Genomic DNA, 12,628 nt, shown 5'->3' with positions numbered 1-12,628 from the left:
GGCCTTTTTGCTTACCACCGGGGCCGCCCATCATGGGCTTTTTAGCCTACAACCGGGGTGCATTTTTTTGGCCTTTTGGCTTACCACCGGGGCCGCCCATCATGGGCTTTTTAGCCTACAACCGGGGTGCCTTTTTGTTACCACCGGGGCCGCCCATCCTGGGCTTTTTAGCCTACAACCGGGGTGCATTTTTTTGGCCTTTTTGTTTACCATCGGGGCCGCCCATCATGGTCTTTTTAGCCTACAACCGGGGTGCCTTTTCTTTTGCCTTTTTGCTTACCACCAAGTCCGCCCATCATGGGCTTTTTATCCTACAACCGGGGTGCATTATTTTGGCCTTTTGGCTTACCACCGTGGCCGCCCATCATGGGCTTTTTAGCCTACAACCGGGGTGCCTTTTTGTTACCACCGGGGCAGCCCATCATGGGCTTTTTAGCCTACAACCGGGGTGCATTTTTATTGGCCTTTTTGTTTACCACCGGGGCCGCCCATCATGGGCTTTTTAGCCTACAACAGGGGTGCCTTTTCTTTTGCCTTTTTGCTTACCACCGGGGCCGCCCATCATGGGCTTTTTAGCCTACAACCGGGGTGCATTTTTTTGGCCTTTTTGCTTACCACCGGGGCCGCCCATCATGGGCTTTTTAGCCTACAACCAGGGTGCATTTTTTTGCCTTTTGGCTTACCACCAGGGCCGCCCATCATGGGCTTCTTAGCCTACAACCAGGCTGCCTTTTCTTTTGCCTTTTTGTTTACCACCGGGACCGCCCATCATGGGCTTTTTAGCCTACAACCGGGGTGCATTTTTTTGGACTTTTTGTTTACCATCGGGGCCGCCCATCATGGGCTTTTTAGCCTACAACCGGGGTGCATTTTTTTGGCCTTTTTGCTTACCACCGAGGCCGCCCATCATGGGCTTTTTAGCCTACAACCGGGGTGCATTATTTTGGCCTTTTGGCTTACCACCGGGGCCGCCCATCATGGGCTTTTTAGCCTACAACCGGGGTGCCTTTTTGTTACCACCGGGGCCGCCCATCATGGGCTTTTTAGCCTACAACCGGGGTGCATTTTTTTGGCCTTTTTGCTTACCACCGGTGCCGCCCATCATGGGCTTTTTAGCCTACAAACGGGGTGCATTTTTTTGCCTTTTGGCTTACCACCAGGGCCGTCCATGGTGGGCTTCTTAGCCTACAACTAGGGTGCCTTTTCTTTTGCCTTTTTGTTTACCACCGGGGCCGCCCATCATGGGCTTTTTAGCCTACAACCGGGGTGCCTTTTTGTTACCACCGGGGCCGCCCATTATGGGCTTTTTAGCCTACAACCGGGGTGCATTTTTTTGGCCTTTTTGTTTACCACCGGGGCCGCCCATCATGGGCTTTTTAGCCTACAACCAGGGTGCATTTTTTGGCCTTTTTGCTTACCACCGGGGCCGCCCATCATGGGCTTTTTAGCCTACAAACGGGGTGCATTTTTTTGTCTTTTGGCTTACCACCAGGGCCGTCCATGGTGGGCTTCTTAGCCTACAACTAGGGTGCCTTTTCTTTTGCCTTTTTGTTTACCACCGGGGCCGCCCATCATGGGCTTTTTAGCCTACAACCGGGGTGCCTTTTTGTTACCACCGGGGCCGCCCATTATGGGCTTTTTAGCCTACAACCGGGGTGCATTTTTTTGGCCTTTTTGTTTACCACCGGGGCCGCCCATCATGGGCTTTTTAGCCTACAACCAGGGTGCATTTTTTGGCCTTTTTGCTTACCACCAGGGCCGCCCATCATGGGTTTCTTAGCCTACAACCAGGGTGCCTTTTCTTTTGCCTTTTTCCTTACCACCGGGGCCGCCCATCATGGGCTTTTTAGCCTACAACCGGGGTACATTCTTTGGCCTTTTTGCTTACCACCGGGGCCGCCCATCATGGGCTTTTTAGTCTACAAACCGGGGTGCCTTTTCTTTTGCCTTTTTGCTTACCACCAGGGCCGCCCATCATGGGCTTTTTAGCCTACGACGGAGGTGCACTCTATGGCTTTTTTGCCAACCACTGAGGCACCCAACTTGGCCCTTTCAGCCTGCCACCGGGGTGCATTCTCTGACCTTTTAACTTACCACCGGAAAACCCATCCTGGGCTTTTTATCGTTGTGAAGTAATATATCTGCCGGATATCTATTATCGTTGCACATCTTAAAAGGAACCTATCACCAGAAATAACGGTAATAACCTGCAGATATGTGGTTAATCTGCAAGTTAATATCGTTATTATGCTGCCCAGAGCCTGCACGCAGCCAACAGCATAAACTTTATTTAATTTATAAAATGAACTTTATTCCCCCCGCAGCATTCTGGTTTCAGTCATAGGGGCAGTGTTGGCAAAGGTCAGTCACCGTTCTGTATATGCAGAATCTCCGGCCCTGACTGACAGTCAGCCCCAATGCAGAGCGAGTGTCAGTCAGTGCGGGGGCGCAGTTACAGCCGCCACTCTGTATTCTCAGAGCCATAAATGAACCGGCACCGCCCCCATGACTGAAACAGGTACTCTGCAGGGAAAATAAAGTTCATTATCTCCTCGCAGTGTTTGGCAAAGTGCGGGCACCGGGCAGGTTAGTAATTCTATTAACCTGCAGATTAACCAGCACCATTCTTATTTATACACTTGTAAGACACAGAGGGAGCAGAGATGAGAATAAGGATTTTTTTATTTTATTCTTATTTTTACACTTGTTGGACACAGCAGGAGCAGAATACTACTCTCAACATTGTCCCCTGCTGATGCTGAACACAGCGCTAGCAGGGGAGAATGATGAGGGAAGTGTTCAGCACCCGGCATTTGAGAACAGCGCAAACTGTACGGCTGATTCGCAGGCGCCGGTACATGTGATAGGCAGTGTGCCCACTATGCGTATTTTAAGCGTTTCCGCAACGGTAATTCTGCTGCAGAAACACAAAAAAAAAATTGTTAGAAGGTCTGCCATGTTCCCCAATGATAAATCCGCATGTGCTATGCACATGCTGCGGAAATTTCCGCTGCAGATTAAAATTGCAGAAAAATCCGCAGCACTACCAATTATTTTGAGTAAATGCGGCATTTTCGCCACCACTGACTTGCATTGGACCGCATGGAATCCGCATCACTGCATCCGCAGAATCCAAGCGTTTCAATGTGTGGATGGTACCCGGGTCTGGAGAAGAGGAGACTCTCCTCCAGACACGGGTACCATAGTACCTGTAAAAAAAATAATAAAATAAAAAATAAATATTATACTTACCTTCTGATGGCCCCTGGTCTCCATAGCGATGCGTCCTGGCTTGCCGGCAACTCGCGATGGTCTGAAAAGGACCTGCCGTGAAGAAATTTAGTCATGTGACAGGTCAAGCGACCGGTGACGTCGGCAGGTCCTTTAGTCCACCGCGAGCTGCCGGCAAGCCGAGACGAATCAGATAAAGACTCCGGGGGCCATCGGAAGGTAAGTATAGATTTAATTTTTTTTACCATTCTTTACGGTCACACTATATAAATCCATGCCGTTTGCATGGATTTATATAGTGTGACCAAGTTGTCAAGCACTTCCCAAGTGATGCTAAAATCGCTTGGAAAGCGCTTGACAACCTGCATGCGGAAATGAATGTGAAGAACGCTTCACTTCCACTGGTCCCTGGCAGAAAAAAAGCATGTACAATCCGCATGCGTTTTTTCTGCCAGGGAGATGCAGAAACGCTCAGGAAAAATCAGGAGCATTTCTGCATAGTGGACACATAACCATACTGATGCATCACACGGGCGGCACACGGTTGCAACACATATGCCATACGTATCATACACATGGACACACGTACATAGATATCTCCGGTACTGTTTTTTCCAGTACCGGAACTATCCGGACGTGTGGAAGAGGCCTAATAGCGTTGTTTCTAGTGGGAAGTTCTCTTTAACACATAAAAATCTGTAATTTCTTGAATGCATTTTATTCCAGTATGTGTCACACGGACAGCACACATGTACACATACATGGTAGAAATGGACCAGGCCACACTTTCACACGTACACGTGAAGGAGGCCTAAGATGTATTGCGAGGTTCTGCAGCAGCTGAGGTGTATTATAAGGTTATTATGAGGTATATTTATGTGTATACACACATACTTACACTCATGCACACACACACACATCACTATAGACTGAGGTTCTGCAGTAGCCGAGATATATTATGAGGTTCTGCATCTGCCGAGGTGCATTATGAGGTTCTGCAGCGGCCGAGGTGTATTATAAGGTTCTGCAGCAACTGAGGTGTATTATGAGGTTCTGCAGCCGCCAAGGTGTATTATGAGGTTCTGCAGCCACCAAGGTGTATTATGAGGTTCTGCAGCGGCCGAGGTGTATTATAAGGTTCTGCAGCAACTGACGTGTATTATGAGGTTCTGCAGCCGCCAAGGTGTATTATGAGGTTCTGCAGCCGCCAAGGTGTATTATGAGGTTCTGCAGCCTCCAAGGTGTATTATGAGGTTCTGCAGCCGCCAAGGTGTATTATGAGGTTCTGCAGCCGCCAAGGTGTATTATGAGGTTCTGCAGCTGAGGTGTGTATTATGAGGTTCTGCAGCCGCCAAGGTGTATTATGAGGTTCTGCAGCTACTAAAGTGTATTATGAGGATCTGCAGCTGAGGTGTGTATTATGAGGTTCTGCAGCCTCCAAGGTGTATTATGAGGTTCTGCAGCTGAGGTGTGCAGTATGAGGTTCAGCATCAGCTGTGGCATATTATGAGGTTCTAAAGCACCTGCTGTGTATATTTCGAGGTTCTGCAGCAGCTGTATATATGTAGATATACACATACAGCTCTGGCAAAAATTAAGAGACCACTGCAAAATTTTTAGTTTCTCTGATTTTTCTCTTTCTAGGTATATTTTTGAGTAAAATGTACACTGTTGTTTTAGTTTATAAACTACTGACAACATGTCTCCAAAATTCAAAGCTAAAAATTTTGTATTTATTTACAGCAAATGATAAAGCGTCAAAATACTAAAAAAGAAACAGTGCTTTCAGACCTCAAATTACTCATGTCTTAACTCAGGGACAGTTCAGAAATCATTATTTGGTGGACTAACCATGATTTTTAATCACAGTTTTCATGTGTCTTGGCATGCTTTCCAATAGAAAACTGTTCAGTGGTCTCTTCATTTTTGCCAGAGCTGTATACTTGCATTCTTGCACACACACACACACATCACTATAGACTTTTCACTTCACAGTACTCATATGCCAGAGGTGATGTGGAGAAGTGGTGTGGAGTGCAGTGATTGTCATGCCTTCTTTAGATGAGGACACTGCTCTGTTATTTCCAATTCTGGAGTGATGATGCTGGGGACAATACTGGCAGGTATGAGTGTGCAGTGGGCCGGCAGGGGGCAGTGCTGGACACTGAGGCCAGCTCTGGCTATGAGGTTAGATAATACAACACAGGGAGCTGTCAAGTTTGGTAGAGCCACCGCTAAACAAAGTAGGTGAGGGAATGAATTGAAATTCAGGAGGAACGAAAGGCAGAAACAAAAAACAAAATTTATAGGGGTATTGTATATTACAAAACAGCACAGATTACCTTAAAAAACAAATTTGGATTTTGTGGTCGGACAACTTCATGAATTCTCACTCCAGAAAGGGGGATGATGTAAAAAGTAGAAAATGGGCTCTAAACAGTCATCTAAAGATGCAAAAAAATTCATCATCCAACTTTGTGCAACACTTCAATAATCTGGTGTAAATTACGGCAAAGTGGTTACAAACAAAACAAACATCCCCTTAATGATAAATTCTCCAACTTAAAAACCCATTAAACACATGTGACTGAGGTTATTTTTATGCAGATCCATGGATTTCCACACAATCCAAATCAGATAAATGGGAAAGGTGCCAATATTTTTACAATAAAACTGTCCCATGTGAACTGACCCTAATGACTCAGTACATGAGCCAAATGCTGAGATATTAGGAAAGCTCATCCGTACCTTGCTGCCTGTAGCTTCCAGATGAAGAGCAGTTCCTGGGTTCCCTGCAACAGCAAAGCACAACATTAAAGGGAATGTTGTTCTAAATTGTATTTATGTTGTTTTTTTTAAATATATGGGAATCTAGAATGAAAATTACTTTGTAAGGGCTGCAAATTTATGAGTTATGCTCTTCTGTGACCCCGCTGAATATTATTATTTTTGGGGTAGTGGGGGTGGTTGCAATTAATGTGTAACCCAGCTCTGTCTACTTCTATGGGAGTAGTGGTGTAATGCATAACCCCATATTACACCACTCCTCGCATAGAAGTGGATGGAGCGGTGTCGCTGATTACACCACTTCTCCCATAGAAGTGGACTGTGCGGGGAGACACAATATATACATTAGAATAGATACTGTGTATTTAATCCTATCCTGTGTGATACACTCCGCTGAGCTCAATGTCTAATCCCATCAGGTGATACACTACACTTGGCCCTGTATCTAATTCCAGCGTTACTCTAAGCGTATCTAATCGCAGCACGATACACTCCATGTATCTAACAACTTTAACTTATGATACAGAAAGAAGCAACAACTAACAGAATCAATGCTGCCAGCTGTCCTCTGTGACACTGTACTTGTCAGTAACACTTTGCAGTCACTAACAAAATGGCTCCACACTGTGATCCTAAACTTCATCCTTTCTTATCCTTTTCTAAACACTCAGAATAGGAGGAGGGGTGACGTCCCACACGTGTGCAGATCCAGCCCACATTCACTGCAGTTGTAATGTGAACTGGCACTACTAGGTTTTTATGGCAAATTTCAGCAGCTGCTCTCCCCAGTGTTTAAGGCTATGTGCCCACGATGCATAAATGAAGCAGAAAATTTCTGCAGCATTTCTGCATCTCCCTGGCAGAAAAAAAGCATGCAGATTGTGCATGCATTTTTCCTGCGGAATACATGCGGATCCACATGCGGATTCACATGCGTTTCCACATGCAGATTGACAAGCGCTTTCCAGGCGATAGCATCACTTGGAAAGTGCCTGACAACTAGGTCACAATGTATGAATCCATGCAAACAGCATGGATTTATACAGTGTGAACCGTAAAAATAAAATAAAGCTATACTCACCCCCGATGCCCCGGCGTGGCTGCAGCGCTGCTTCCTGGCTGGTTCCTGGCTGCCGGCATATCGCGAGACAGAGCGGTGAAGGGCCTGCGGTCACATGACTGTGACGTCACCGAAGGTTCCTCAGCGATGCCGGCATGCAGAGAAGCCTTCGGAAAGGTGAGTATAAACTTTATTTATTATTTTATTCTTTTTTTTACAGGTACAATGGTACCCAGGTCTGGATAAGAGTCTTCTCTCCTCCAGAACTGGGTACCATCCGCACATAGAGACGCATAGCATTCGCTTGTAGAAATGTACAGACGCGCATTCTATGCGTCTCAATGCAAGTCAATGGCGGCCATTCCGCTGCGCTTCCGCAAAATTAAATGACATGCTGCGGATTTTTGTACGCAGCATAAACGCTGCGGAAAAATCCGCAGCATGTGCATAGAACATGCGGAATTCCCTTGGGGACCAAGGGGTGCGGATTACCTAGCGTTTCACAAGCGTTTACGCTGCGGAAATTCCGCAGCATAAACGCTTGAAAAACGCTACGTGGGCACCCAGCCTAAAAGAGAAAATATAAAAACTTTTAAAATTATGTTTAATATTTTACTTATTTAAAAACAAATGATAATATTTGAAAAAATAAATAAATTTCAGGCTGTATGCCCACTATGCGTTTTTTAAGCGTTTCCGCAGTGGCAGTTCCACATGTGCTGTGCACATGCTGCGGAAATTTCCGCTGCGGATTATCATTGCAGAAAAATCCGCAGCACTAACAATTATTTTGCGTAATCGCAGCGTTTTCGCCGCTTTTGACTTGCATTGAATCGCATAATATCCACATGACTACATGTGCATATGCGGATATTAAGCGATTCACTGTGCGGATGGTACCCGGGTTTGGAGAAGAGGAGACTCTCCTCCAGACCCGGGTACCATAGTACCCATAAAAAAAAAGAATTAAAATAAAAAAAAAAAAACATTATACTTACCTTATGATGGCCCCCAGTCTCCTCAGCGATGCGTCCTGGCTTTCCGGCAGCTCGCGATGGTCTAAAAGGACCTGCCATGACGTCATTTAGATATGTGACGGGTCACGCGACGGCTGACGTCGGTGGTCGCGTGACTCGTCACATGACTAAATGACGTCATGGCAGGTGCTTTTACACAACAGCGAGACACTGGGAAGACCGGACGCATCGGATAAGGAGACTTTACATCAGCACAATTTTGGAACCAAAATTTATTTTTGTTATGGAGCTTTTAGGGATAAAAATTGACCAACGATTTTTCATTTTTATAACACCATTTTTTTTAGGGACCACATCATATGTGAAGTGACTTTGATGGGCCTTTACGACAGAAAATACCCAAAAGTGAAACCATTCTAAAAACTGCACCCCTCAAGGTCATCAAAACCACATTCAATAAGTTTATTAACCCTTCAGGTGCTTCACAGGAATTTTTGGCACGTGGAAGAAAAAAAATGAACTTTTTTTTTTTTTTTCACAAAAATGTTACTTTAGACCCCAATTTTTTTTTTATTTCCGCAAGGGTATCATTAAAAAATGGACCCAAAATTTGTTGTGCAATTCCTCTTGAGCATGCTGATACCCCGTATGTGGGGGAAAACCACTGTTTTGGCGCACGGCAGGGTTCGGAAAGGGAAGGAATTATCTAGATGTGTGGTGAGCACCCTTTCACATAAGTTTATAACATTGAGCCGTAAAAATAAAATTTTCACATTTTTCCAACAAAAATGTTTTTCAGCCTCCAATTTTGCATTTTCATAAGGGTAACAGGAGAAATTGCACCATGCAATTTCTTGTGCAATTTCTCCTTACGTAAGCCGATACCCCATATGTGGGGAAAATACACTGTTTGGGCGCACGGCAGGGTTCGAAAGGGAAGGAGTGCCATTTGACTTTTTGAATATAAAATTTGCTTGAATAATTAGCAGATGCCATGTTGAGTTTGGAGACCCCCTGATGCGCCTAAACAATGGAAACCCCCCACAAGTGACTCCATTTTGGAAACTACAACCCTCAAGGATTTTTCAAGGGGTATAGTGAACATTTTGAACCCAGAGGTATGACACAGAATTTGATAACATTAGGTCATCATATTGAATAAGTTGTCACTAGTCTTGAGTGCAAGTGCTCACTACTAGAGTTTGCATCGGGTACTCTGGTATGCACCAAGTATCGCGGGTGCTCAAGTGACGTGCTCGAGTCCCCGCCCGCATGTTTCATGGTTATTAGACACTCAAAAAAAAACATGCAGGGATCACTCGTCCATGGCAGGCAATCCCCACAAGGTTTCTTTGGCTGTATAACAGCTGCAAAACATATGGGACAGAGACTCAAGCAAGTCACTCGAGTACCCACTATACTCGGTGCATACCTGAGCACTTGCGCTCAACACCAGTCGCCACATCATCATCATTTTTTTTTCTTTACTTCTGAAAAAATCCTAACCCCAACCCTAACCCTAGCTTAACCCTAACCCTAGCACAACCCTAACCCTAAGTGCCCACGATGCAGAAATGCTGCGGAGTATTTCTGCATCTCCCTGGCAGAAAAAACGCATGCGGATTTTACATGCGTTTTTTCTGCCAGGTAGAAGAGTTTGTGAAGCGTTTTGAACATGCGATTTCGCATGCGGGTTGTCAAGAGCTTTTCCAAGCGATTTTAGCATCACTTGGAAAAGTATTTGACAACTTGGTCACACTATATAAATCCATGCAACCGGCATGAATTTATGTTGTGTAACCAAGTTACGAGGCTGCAAATGCAGCATCAATAGTAAAAAAAAAGAATAAAAATGTTGAAAAAAACAAAAAAAAATTATACTCACCTTCCGATGGCCCCCGATCTCCTTCTCCTGTGCCACTGGCTCTTCGGCGGCTCGCGGTGCTCTAAAAAGGACCTTCCATGACGTCATTTAGTCATCACGTCGGCGGTCACGTGACCTGTCACATGTCTAAATTACGTCATAGAAGGTCCTTTTACCACCGCGAGCAGCCGAAGAGCCAGCAGCACCGCCGGGAGCAGACAGGGGGCCATCAGAAGGTAAGTATATGGTTTTTTTTTTTTTTTTTCGTTTTTTTTTAACTACAGGTACTATGGTACCCAGGTCTGGAGGAGAGTCTCCTCTTCTCCAAACCCGGGTACCATCCGCACATTGAATCGCATAATATCCGCATGTGTACGTGTAGTCATGCGGATGTTATGCGGTCCAATGCAAGTCAATGGCCGCAATTTCGCCGGGATTCTGCAAAATTAATGGTCGTGCTGCAGATTTTATCGCAATGATAATCCGCAGCGGAAATTTCCGCAGCATGTGCACAGCACATGCGGATTATCATTCGGAAACATGGCAGACAACTTAACATGCATTTTTAATGCGTTTTTGCGGCGGAAAAGCGCCACGGAAACGCATTAAATCCGCATCGTGCGTACGCAGCCTAAACCTAGCACAACCCTAACCCTAGAGTTTATTTCTTACGCCGTTCCTTATTCTTCGGGTTGGTGCGATTCCAGCGATACCAGATTCATATCGGTTTTTTATGATTGACAGCTGTCACACACTAAAAAACCCTGTTTTTTTGCAAAGACTAGTTTTTACATCGCCATATTTTGAGAGCTATAATTTTTCCATATTTCGGCTGACAGTCATGTTTTTTGCGGGACACGTTGACGTTTTTATTGGTACCATTTTCAGGCACGTGACATTTTTTGATCGCTTTCTATTCTGATTTTTGGGAGGCAGAATAAACAAATAATACGCATGTGCTGTGCACATCCTGCGGAAATTTCCGCTGCGGATTATCATTGCGGAAAAATACGCAGAACTACCAATTATTTTGCATAAGCGCAGCGTTTTCGCCGCCATTGACTTGCATTGGAACGCATGAAATCCACATCACTGCATCTGTACATGCGGATTCCATGTGTTTCAATGTGCGGATGGTACCCGGGTCTGGAGAAGAGGAGACTCTCCTCCGGACCCGGATACCATAGTACCTGTAAAAAAAAGAATAATAAAATAAAAAATATACATTATACTTAAATTCTGATGGCCCCCGGTGTCTTTATCCGATGCGTTCTGGCTTGACCGCAGCTCGCGGTGGACTTGCCACTGACGTCGGCAGGTACTTTAGTCTACCGCGAGCTGCCGGCAAGCCAGGACGCATCGGATAAAGACACCGGGGGCCATCAGAAGGTAAGTATGATATTTATTTTTTACCATTCTTTCGGTCACACTATATAAATCCATGCCGTTTGCATGGATTTATATAGTGTGACCAAGTTGTCAAGCATTTTCCAAGTGATGCTAAAATCGCTTGGAAAGCGCTTGACAAGCCGCATGCGGAAATGCATGTGAAGAACGCTTCCCATCCGCTTGTCCCTGGCAGAAAAGACACATGTACAGTCCGCATGCGTTTTTTTCTGCCAGAGAAATGCAGAAACGCTCAGGAAAAAATCTGGAGCATTTCTGCATCATGGGCACATAGCCTTATATTGTTTTTTTAATGTTTTGGCGCTTTTACACAAAAAAATTGCTTTTTGCATCGCTTTATTCTGAGAGCTATAACTTTTATTTTTCGGCCGTTGGAGCTGTATGACAACTTGTTTATTGTGAGACGTTTTCAGCGGTACCATTTTTATTTACATTCGTCTTTTTGATCGCATTTTATTCCATGTTTTGTTTGGCAGTATGATGATAAAGCATAGTTTTTTGCTTCGTTTTTTATTTTTTACAGTGTTCAGTAAAGGGGTTAACTAGTGGGGCAGTTTTATAGGTCAGGTCGTTCCGGGCGCGGCGATACCAAATATGTGTACTTTTATTTTTTTTTTTATTATTATTTATTTGTGGGTACAATATTTTTTTTTTGGGGGGGGGGGGGAGGTATTTTTACAATTTTTTTTAATATCTTTACAATTTTTTTCTTTCACTTTCTGACATTTTTCGTACTTTTACACTTTGTTCCACTATGGGATTTTCACTTTTTGCAGCCTGATCAGCTGTATAGTAGCACAGGAACGCAGCACTATCCCTGTGCTATGCAGCCTGTCAGTGCTGCACTGGGAGAAGTTATTTTGAACCAAAGTAACTTCCTGCCTCCTGGCGACCCGGATGTTGTCATGATGACATCGGGTCACCATGACAACATCCGGGACCGGACTCAGACGGCGCAGGACGCCAGAGAGGAGGTAAGTATCTGCACTTACCTCCTCCCATCCGGGCAGCCGCGGCAGATAGCGCTGGACACCGGCAGGAGAGGTGAGTATCGCGATCACCTCCCCTTGCCACCGCAATGCTGCGATCGATTTCAATCGCATCATTTCGGGGGTGAATGTGCAGGGAGTGGTGCGGGACACCCTGCGGCGATCGAGCCCGCACGCCAAGGCGTACTAATACGTATCAGGCCCATAAGGGCCAGGGAGCAGATATGTATTAGTACGCCTTGGGCCAGAAAGGGGTTAATAAAAACTATTTTTTTTTTAATTGATGTAAATACTTTTATGCCCAAAACTGACA

The 12,628-nt window shown here is 45.1% G+C and overlaps 1 long non-coding RNA gene across 1 annotated transcript in view; it reads right to left on the bottom strand.

The window, feature by feature from the left end:
• Positions 1–12,628, bottom strand: part of LOC141257198 (uncharacterized) — a 73,348-nt gene that overhangs the window by 46,237 nt on the left and 14,483 nt on the right. The window contains exon 2 of the long non-coding RNA XR_012318033.1: positions 5,980–6,023. This is a non-coding gene — a long non-coding RNA (uncharacterized lncRNA). The remainder of the gene's footprint in view (positions 1–5,979; positions 6,024–12,628) is intronic.

Source organism: Phyllobates terribilis, unplaced genomic scaffold, assembly GCF_046119375.1.
Source record: "Phyllobates terribilis strain yellow unplaced genomic scaffold, ASM4611937v1 Scaffold_3__8_contigs__length_932513732, whole genome shotgun sequence".
NCBI classification, from domain to species: Eukaryota; Metazoa; Chordata; class Amphibia; order Anura; family Dendrobatidae; genus Phyllobates; species Phyllobates terribilis.
Note: the sequence above shows the minus strand (reverse complement) of the source record. Positions and strands in the feature narration are given on the sequence as shown.